Source organism: Uloborus diversus, chromosome 8, assembly GCF_026930045.1.
Source record: "Uloborus diversus isolate 005 chromosome 8, Udiv.v.3.1, whole genome shotgun sequence".
NCBI lineage: Eukaryota > Metazoa > Arthropoda > Arachnida > Araneae > Uloboridae > Uloborus > Uloborus diversus.
The window spans coordinates 44,063,102-44,072,957 of NC_072738.1; the positions used below are offsets into that span (position 1 = coordinate 44,063,102).

The 9,856-nt window shown below is 35.6% G+C and overlaps 1 protein-coding gene and 2 non-coding genes across 3 annotated transcripts in view; all 3 read left to right on the forward strand.

Annotated features, from left to right (window-relative positions):
- Positions 1-9,856, forward strand: part of LOC129227323 (uncharacterized) — a 168,824-nt gene that overhangs the window by 60,619 nt on the left and 98,349 nt on the right. The gene's annotated exons all lie outside the window — the stretch shown is intronic.
- Trnap-agg (transfer RNA proline (anticodon AGG)) lies at positions 9,022-9,093 on the forward strand. Its single transcript has one exon. It is a non-coding gene; the product is annotated as a tRNA-Pro (tRNA).
- Trnat-ugu (transfer RNA threonine (anticodon UGU)) lies at positions 9,327-9,398 on the forward strand. Its single transcript has one exon. It is a non-coding gene; the product is annotated as a tRNA-Thr (tRNA).

The following is a 9,856-nucleotide window of genomic DNA, read 5'->3' on the forward strand; positions in this document are numbered from 1 at the left end:
CCCATTGCAGGCAGATTAGCTGTTCTGTATTTGCATCTAACTCTGCCTTAGCTTAGGCCATATTTGCTATAGGAGCTTTGCTAGTAAATCAGGAAGGTGCCAAGCTATTACTATAAACATATAACGTATCTAAGTTTTCTTTGAAGGTTGATGGTTTATTCCGCAAACATGGAATGAATGCTGAAATTTGTCCTTTTGCCTTAATACAGGGAAACCTGTGTAAGTTGACCACTTGTGGTGCACTACTCTAGTGGTCAACTTAAATCGGTGGCAAACTTACAGAGGTTGATTTATATGATAAAGGCTAACTCCGTGCCTGAAAAAAGCGGTCAACTTAGACAGGTGGTCAACTTCACAGGTTTTACTGTACAATAATACTCGCAAAATCATAACTTCAAAAAGATTTATGTGATGGGATGTATTAAGAATTTGGGTTAAAATTTTTTTTTTTGTAACTAGCTTATAATTCCAGTTATAATTATGTATTTTCTTTGATAGACTTATCCATTATTTCCCTATCATTCTGTAAAAGCTCAAATTACCACACACTAAAAACATTAAAAAAAAAAAATCTAATTTGAATTCTGAATTTTTGAATTCAAATTATATTTTTCGCAATCACGAGTTGCGACAAGACCCTACTCATTAGAGTTATTGTTTCTAGAAATGGCTCCCTCCCCCCAAGCATGTCCCTCCTCCTGGGTGGTTATGTGTGTATAGTTGTGTGTGTGTGCAGGCTTAAGTGTGTGCACGAAGGCCTGTGTATGTGTGTAAAGGCGCTCACGCGTTGGCGAGTGTGTATGAGCATGCGTGTGAAGGACATGGACGCCACCACCCAGCAGAAGTGGATTCCGAGGGACAGTGCTCAGGAACAGAGCAGCCGTGCCGCCGGTGGGCGGTGGTGCTGCTGGTCCAAGCTGAAAAATAATTCCAACGTCAAGGACTGTCAAATGAGAACAATAAGCAATCGTGATTGCTCAAAAAAAAAAAAAAAAAGTCTAAACTTTTTTTTTTTTTTTTGCAGAGCGAATCGCAATATACGACTATACAAGAAATATTAATTTTTATTATATAAAAATGCTACTTTTATGAGACATTTTACTAAAAACAAAGTTAATATTTTTGTTGCATTACTGTTTTAATTTTTAAATGTTTTCTGAAACTATTTATATTTTATGCTTGAAAAATCTGTCATGTGCAAAAATTTGACTCAGAAAGTTTGCTACTAATGGGTTTAAAGGGAATAAAATATTCAGTACTTTGTAATGAATACTCCGCACTAAAAACTTTCTAGTATTTCTATCTTTAAGAGGAAAAAAAATCCCTCTTAGATGTTTGGAAAAAAAAGAGGATTATTCCCCAAATTTTCTCCAAGCGAATTTTCTTTTTAATTTCTTGCGCGTATTAGTTTCTTTTCGTTTCTTTGCGAAATGAAGCGCAAAGTTTTATCTATGGTATAACGAATGATTAAAAGAAATGAACAAATATTTCTGCTTGAAAAAAGTTGATAAATTAATTCTAAAAATAATCTTGACTTTTTCTAGAATACTTTTTTAGCGTAGAAGTATTTATGTAACTGCAAAACACAGATAAATGCAAAAATATTAATATAGATTAATACTAGCTGTGTTGCCCGACGTTGCACGGTCTATCTCAGAAATAAAAGTCTAGTCAGGTGACACATGTTCAACAATTGGGCTTAGATAAAAGAAAAATAAAGTCTAAAATTTCCTGTCAACGTGTAGCAAAGAACAATTTTATGACTCAAAATTTAAATTTGGATTTTTTTTAAATCCCAAAAAGGAGGTTTATGTCTCCACATGGGGAACGAACCCCCTCTCCCTTTTCCATATAAACTCCTGAGCATCAAGTACAAATGTGCCAAATTTGGCAAAAATAAGATGAAAACTGGATTCGTGTATGGAAACTTTCTATACAAAGTGTAAATATGCGTGTATTGTACAGTCATAGAAAAAAAAAACGAAACACTTTTAATTATTCGGCCATTTTTCATGCTAGAAAGGAAAGAAAGATGTCATCCGACTTAGTTTAAAGTCTTCTTTAAAACTACGTAGGTAAAATTTTGATAAGGGACCATATACAAAGCAAAATGAGCACCAACTCTTGATTTTCAAATGGGAACCCCTAATTTTTGCTACATAATTATGTTTAGACGGCAAAATACAGCCAGGATACGAAATTTCACTGCATTCCGTGCAGTAGAACAGGAGTTATTAACGAAAAACGTTTTAGGGACCATCCCCACATTGAAAACGCTTCTTTCAAGGTCACGGTTTATCAAGTAACGGAAGGTGAACAATGAAAAGATCGAGATTATCCAGCTCAACTCATGCTTTTTTGAAGTTCTCTTTTCTTCCGTAATCCGATACTTTTTAGCCGATTATGTTGCGGCAAAAAGCGATTTACGGTCGTTTTTTTTTTTTTTTTTTTTGAAAAAAAAAAGTAAAAATATTTACTGATTTTTGTCTATCTGCATTAACCTAAGAAAGACGGATGAGGTTTGGCTGGTCCATCGTATAGATCGTTCTTTAGTAAACCGAATAATGACAAATTAAAAGTAATGGAACTTTTTGACTTTTCCTAATATAAACCTATTGGATTGCTCATATAATCATTCAAGCCTCATAGAAATGTAAATATTCAACTTCATACCTAGAAACATGATGTGAATATGTTTGATAAATGTTGCACCTATTTTACAGGTTTATTTTGGAATGAATAAAAAGTCTTTGATTGTAAAATGGAATTGCGCGTTTTTAATTTCGCAGAACATCGGCAGAAGTTTGAGCCATCGCACACAAAAATATAAAAAATATACCGCACAACGTGGGAAGACGCAGCATTAAATAGATTGGAGACTCGAGCGAAGCAAGGTCCATTTATTCCGTGAAAACTTGCTCTAAATACATAAAATGAACGAAGTATCAATCTAAAAAATAAAGCAGAAACAGGAGAATATAAATACCCGTTAATGAGCAAACCCTTTATACTCGAACTTTATTTGGGAAAAATTTGGTTATTTGAATTAACCCAGTGGACAAACACAGTAATTGTTCTAGAGGCTTTTTTGTGATCAAAAAAAGAGAATTTGTTTCAAATCCTAATTTATGCGAAAGATCATAATGCGTGGTATTATTAAAAAGACATAACACAATCGGCGGTTTTAGTTAAACATGTAACATCTCTTAAAACCAATTTAGGAAAGTAATTTCCCAATGCTGTTTCTAGCAACGAGATTCGAGATGGTTCAACCCGTAATTAAAAAAAAAAAAAGTCATTTTAATTTTAACCAAGGTGAACGGAAATCTGACTTCTTGTCATTTCGCCGATTTTCTAACATTACAAACAAAACTTAGCTTTATTTGATATTGTTTCGCGCACTATATACTTGCACACTAGCATTGTCTACAGCATCAGGCTGGCGCACCTATAGCAATACTATAGGCAACATACCCGACAGGCGGGTTGAACTATCCAGAAGCTACGATTTCGTCCTCGCTGCATATTTCGCAGACTGGAATCGGAACTAAGCGTGTGGGATGCGGAAGTCATCTTATTGAAGCTGAGAGTGCGAATAAACTGGTAGGCAAAGTAAATTTATCTGCTGTATGTTTACGGCATCTCACTGGTGAGATAAATTTTCTTCATCCACCAGTTTTTAGGCACTCTCGGCTTCAATGACATGACACCTGCTACATTGTTCGGTTAAATCTCGTTCAGGGCTGTTGTGTTCAATATTAGGACTCACAGCAGCCATGGAATGGGAAAACCAATTCGCAGTGAAGACGCGGGCCGCATTCAGCCCGCGCCGTTGGTCCATGTGGCCCGTTGTGTGTTCAAAGAATAAGAACAGGAAGTGGAATTAGTTCCAGTGTCACAAAGTTGGAGCCGAATATCCAGATATTGGATTCTGAAAAAGATACATTTAATAAAATAGGCACCCATTAGTTGATAACAATATTTTTTTTCACTTTCTTTCTTTGACGATATTTTTCCATGTTGTTCAAAAGAGAAGAAAATATTTTGAAATTTTATCATTGTCTTGCGAGAATTATTTTAATGTGAAATGCACGCCAATGACCGAGAAAGTAAATAGAAAAATAGTATTTAAATTATAATTAAGAATAGACAAAAACTCAACTTAATCTAACACGCAAATTAATGTTTTGTTAAATCTGTGACGAAGTCAAAAAAAAAAAAAAAAAGTTCACAATTAGCCACAACTACTACTTTTGCGCTGAATACAGCTCAAAGCACGCGGCCCACTAGTGCGATTGAGATTTCCTCTCCTAGATCCTAACACATTGAAAATTATTCAAACTCTGTACAAAAAAAAAAAATAATAATAATAATTCCTAAAAACCAGTAAACTTATCTGAGAGCAATTATTATTTTTTGACCCATTTGGATACTGTTAAAGGAGAAACTTCACACTGTCGGCTATTTTTCGAGTACTTTTTCCCGAATTAGACAAGGCAATAATTTTTCCTTTTAGCAAATTATCACCGGGAAGAGCCACTAATTCTACACTCTATTTATTCCAGGCCCCACAATGTATGCCCGTAAAAATTTTTAGGTCCAGAGATTTTCTCTTTAGAATCTTGATCTGTAGGTGTTCTAATGCGAGAATATCTTGGGTAGACATGTTGAATCCTGCGCGAAATAATTTTACAGGCCATCAAAGATAGCGGCCATTTTGGTTCACTTGCTCATTACGTTTTTCGCAACGTGCGTACCTATAAATTTATTTTTAGTTTTGAACTGAAATTTTTCGGCCTTAGAAAGTCAATTAATGTAATAGTTATGTCATAAAAACCGCTCTGGCTTTTTCTACAATTTTTACGTGAGTTATCTCTAAAGTTTTTTTGTTTAACATTCTAGTTACTTAAAAGTGTACAAAAATTAATAACTCTTAATAAAACCAAACGATTTTAAAGTGTAAAACCTTTTATGTAAAACAATATTTTTCAAGGTCACCAGCGTAGCGAGAAATATCTTCTGTAGGGGTTTTTTTGGTCAAAAATACCTTCTAAAGGGGAGTTTTTTGATTAAAAAAAACCTTCTGAATGGATTTTTTCGATCAAAAATACCTTCTGAAGGGGATTCTTTGATTGAAAATACCTTCTGAAGGAGATTTTTTTGATCAAAAATACCTTATGAAGGGGATTTTTTGATCAAAAATACCTTATGAAGGGGATTTTTTGATCAAAAATACCTTATGAAGGGTATTTTTTGATCAAAACAGCCCTTTCATATGCATAAGCTACTGTATTAAAATTTGCATTCATGTTAAAACCAGTGGCTATAGGGATTCCCCCCCCCCCCTCGGTTCACGCTGTTCAAGGTTATGTATCGTCTGCTATCAAAGTAATTGTTTTCGAGTAAAAATGTTCCACAGTTCCAAAAACTTTTTGTTTCATGTTTTTCTGTGACAATAACTATTTTAGCAATGGCTGATATTTCTAAACTGAGTTCAGAAAGTTTTGGTAGGCAATTGAAGACATCTTGAAGACAGTTTTAACAAACGAATATGTAGTTTGTCAAAAGGAATCAAGAGAAAAATTATGTTCTTCGACCAAAAACGAGTTCGGGAAGCTGCTGAAATACGCAAAGACGCAATATTGAAAAACGCGGCAAGAAAATATAGTGTGTCATTGCAGCAACTAGTGCTATAAGAAATACACGAAAGGAAAAACGCTAAAAAAATGGTAGAAAAAAATGCACAGACAAGTTATTTTGAAAGTGAAAACAATATTTTAGAAAAATCAGAAAGTACTGAAGGAGGTCCAAATCAAGACGAAGTTTTTGACAGAGTAGCAGATCTTAACCAGCGATATGAATGTTTCTGCTGCGAATTCATATGCACATCCAAACTGTATAAGTTCTTATATTCGAAAGTATGAGCGAGAAACCAATACACAGTCTGAGCAACATCTATCCTCAAAATTTGAACTGTTTAAAAAGGCAAACGAAATATTAAAGCCTCTGTTAAATGCTGGGCATGGATTTATTCTTTCAGAAATAAAAGAGTTGATGCTTAATGCTCAATGTAGATAAAAATGCATTGGTTTTTATAAATGAAACAAAACTATTTCTCGTAACAACGTATAATGAAAGGATTCTTTTCTGTGCTTTCAAAAGAAAGAATGACCCTTTGTTGGTTTTTTTTTTTTAGTCATTTATCTCCAAAAGTACTTGCTGCTGCTTTTAGCTCACAAGAGGCTGTGAAGACTGCAGAAAATCATTGATAATCTTCAGCAAATCATTATAAGATGTTGATTTTAGACTACAAGAGAAGTTCTGCTAAGCGAGTAAAGACGGTTCAGGATGCTCTTGGCTCAATGGATGAGGAAAAAAGTCAAATAATGATTCAATCGCTACGCACAAATATTGAAAGCTTGAAAACAGAGATTGAGTTTTTGTTAAAGGATGTAGTGACAAATCAGAACTGTGCAAGTGTTGGGAAGTGTTTCGTTCACTGGTATCACTTGTAAAACACTTGATTATTGCTGATCGCGAAGAAAATTACAAATTATACGTTCAAACTGTTGAATTACTGTTTCCAGTCTTTCGTGTATTTGATTGCATCATTAATCTACTATATGAAACATGGTACGTAGAGAGGATAAGGGCGCTAGAAAATGAGTGTCCCTACCTGTAAGAAAAATTCATTCAAGGTAAATTTGTTGTTAAAATTCAATGCTGTGAAGCCAGAGATGAAATTGGAACAAACGATTCAACGGTCACAGAAAAGTGCCGGAGAAATTGCAGAGCAGACGAGAAAAAGTATGTTGCCGAGTGGCATTTAGAGTATCATGAAATTTTAATGATATGCAATGTGTTTCGTGGTCTTACTAGTTCTCATTTAATGGATCACTGTGAGAGTGTCCCGCATCCTTATTTTTATAGGCAATCGTAGTCAGTATTTTGATGAAAATGTCAAAAGACTTGTTGATTTTATCCATCAACATGTAAATCCCTATGATATTTCTGAAACAGAGCAACTTTACAGCTTTCTCACTAAACAACTTGTGAATGGTAGTGTCAAGATTCGCCTTCTCAGCATCATGAATCATTGATCAGAACAGTACCGCCAGTTTAGACTGGATACATTTTGTTTCAAAAGTTGTCTGATTTACTTTCCAAAGTCAACCTACCATGCTTTGAGGCACACAGTTCTTCATAAAATATCACTTCTAAGCTAATGGGGAAGAATCAACTTTAACAAGGGTACAGAGACATGGAAATAGCGAAAGAAAGGGGAGAATGCATTAAAAATATTTTAGCTCATGACTTGTTTCCAACGAACACATTATGTGATGGTCAGGGGCGTGCACAGAAAATTTGGGGCCCGTCACAAATGCCCACAAATGTTTCGGCCGCCCTTCCATATTGTTTAAGCACATATTTCATTCCTAGTTTTAAAAATAATAGGCCCCTTCAGGCTCAGGCCCGGGCAAACAGGTTTCTCTTATTTCCCTCCCCCCCCCCCCCCGTGCACGCCCCTGGCGGTGGTGATTCACCTACCAAGCTAGATTGCAGAAATATCCGTTCCCAGAACATTTTTTATTTAGCAAAGTATCCCCAATAAAAACTGCCCTCGTTATATATTTCATGTCACAAGTCCGCCAAATAAAGAAAACTTTTGGGGAAGTTATCATCAATGTTCTGCACGGATTCATTCCTGTATGCTCTTTTCATGAACTACATCCTGTGTTCGATAGTTATTTGCAGCTTGTTGTGAAATAATTCGAAAAGATGAGAGGAGAATCAACTAAGGGTAGAACAAACATTGCTGTAATTGACAGAAAAACACTAGTACCTATGCAGGTAGAAAAATTCTGGTCTTCAGTATCAAATAAGGAAAATTTACAGTAACTAGCACGCAAGGAAATAGAAGAAATGTCAAAAATGCTACATTTTCAGCTATTGCTAGTGGTTTAACAGTTAATGAAGAAGCAATCTGCAATACTTTTCATAGGAGATTTGAGACACATCATTGAAGAGCTTAATTAGAATAACTCAAGAGAAGATGCAGATCTACAAATTTTTCCACACATAGACTGGGCTGATAAAAATTGCTCAAAAAGAGTGGCTGCGGCATCAAAGGATACAGACGTTCGTCGTAGTGCAATAACATGCAATGCAAAAACAGATCGTAACCTTTTTTAAAAGTAACTAATCTTGTATTTTTCGTTTATTGTGTTGCTGAAGAAACATGTATGTGATAAACAGGAGTATAAAATGAGCATTTTGGATTATTTATTAATTTTTGCACCCTTTTTAGTAACCAGAATATTCAACAACAAATGTCGGAGATCTCTCCACGTAAAATTGAAGAAACAGCTAGACCGTATTTTATGACATAATTAATACATTAATTGACTTCCTTAACTCCAAAAACTGCAGTTCAAAACTAAAAATAAATTTGTAGGTACGCCCGTTGCGAGAAACGTAATGAGCAAGTGAACCAAAATGGCCGCTATCTTTGATGGTCTGTAAAATTATTTCGCGCAGGATTCAACATGTCTACCCAAGATATTCTCACATTAGAACACCTACAGATCAAGATTCTAAAGAGAAAATCTCTGGACCTAAAAATTTTTACGGGACTACATTGTGGGGCCAGGACTATTTAGGTTTACATATAAGAAACGCTATAAAAATCATATTTCCCGACAAAGTGGCTCGGTGGTCTAGGGGTATGATTCGAGCTTAGGGGGCGAGAGGTCCCGGGTTCAAATCCCGGCCGATCCCGTATGTATGATTTTTTTTAATTAAATATGCTTTAAAAAAATGTTTGCATGCATGACACAGCATAAAATAATTCTCTAGCATCGGGGCTTAGTGTTCTAGGAGTATGACTCTCACGTAAGGTGCGCGAGATCATGGAATCAAATCCCGGTCAAGCCCATCTATTTTTTTTTAAACCAGTAATGCTATTTTTAAATTAAGTTTACATATAAGAAACGCTATAAAAATCATATTGAAGGCCACTGTGGCTCGGTGGTCTAGGGGTATGATTCTCGCTTAGGGTGCGAGAGGTCCCGGGTTCAAATCCCGGCCGAGTCCGTATGTAATTTTTTTTTTAAATTAATTACGCTGTGAAAAAATGTTTGCATGCATGAAATAATTCGCTAACATCGAGGCTTAGTGTTCTAGGAATATGACGCTCACAAGTGGTGCGCGAGGTCATGGAATAAAATCCCGGTCGAGCCCATCTATTTATTTTAAACCAGTAATGCTATTTTTAAATTAAGTTTACATATAAGAAACTTTATAAAAAATATCTTACATGACACTGTGGCTCGGTGGTCTAGGGGTATGATTCTCGCTTTGTTTGCGAGAGGTCCTGGGTTCAAATCCCGGCCGAGCCCGTATGTATATTTTTCTTAATTAAATATGCTTTAAAAAATGTTTGCATTCCTGAAACATTATAAAATAATTCGCTAACATCGGGGCTGAGTGTTCTAGGGGTATGATTCTTACGTAGAGTGCGCGAGGGGTTGCGGATTTAAATCCCGGTTGAGCCTATCTGTTTTTTTAGACCGGTAAAGGTTTTTTCAATTTAGGTTTACATATAAGAAATGCTATAAAAATCATATTTCCCGACAAACTGGCTCGGTGGTCTAGGGGTATGCGTCAAGCTTAGGATGCGAGAGGTCCCGGGTTCAAATCCCGGCCGAGCCCGTATGTATGTTTTTTTTAATTAATTATGCTTTAAAAAACGTTTGCATGCCTGAAACATTATAAAATAATTCGCTAACATCGGGGCTGAGTGTTCTAGGGGTATGATTCTCACGTAGAGTGCGCGAGGCTGCGGATTTAAATCCCG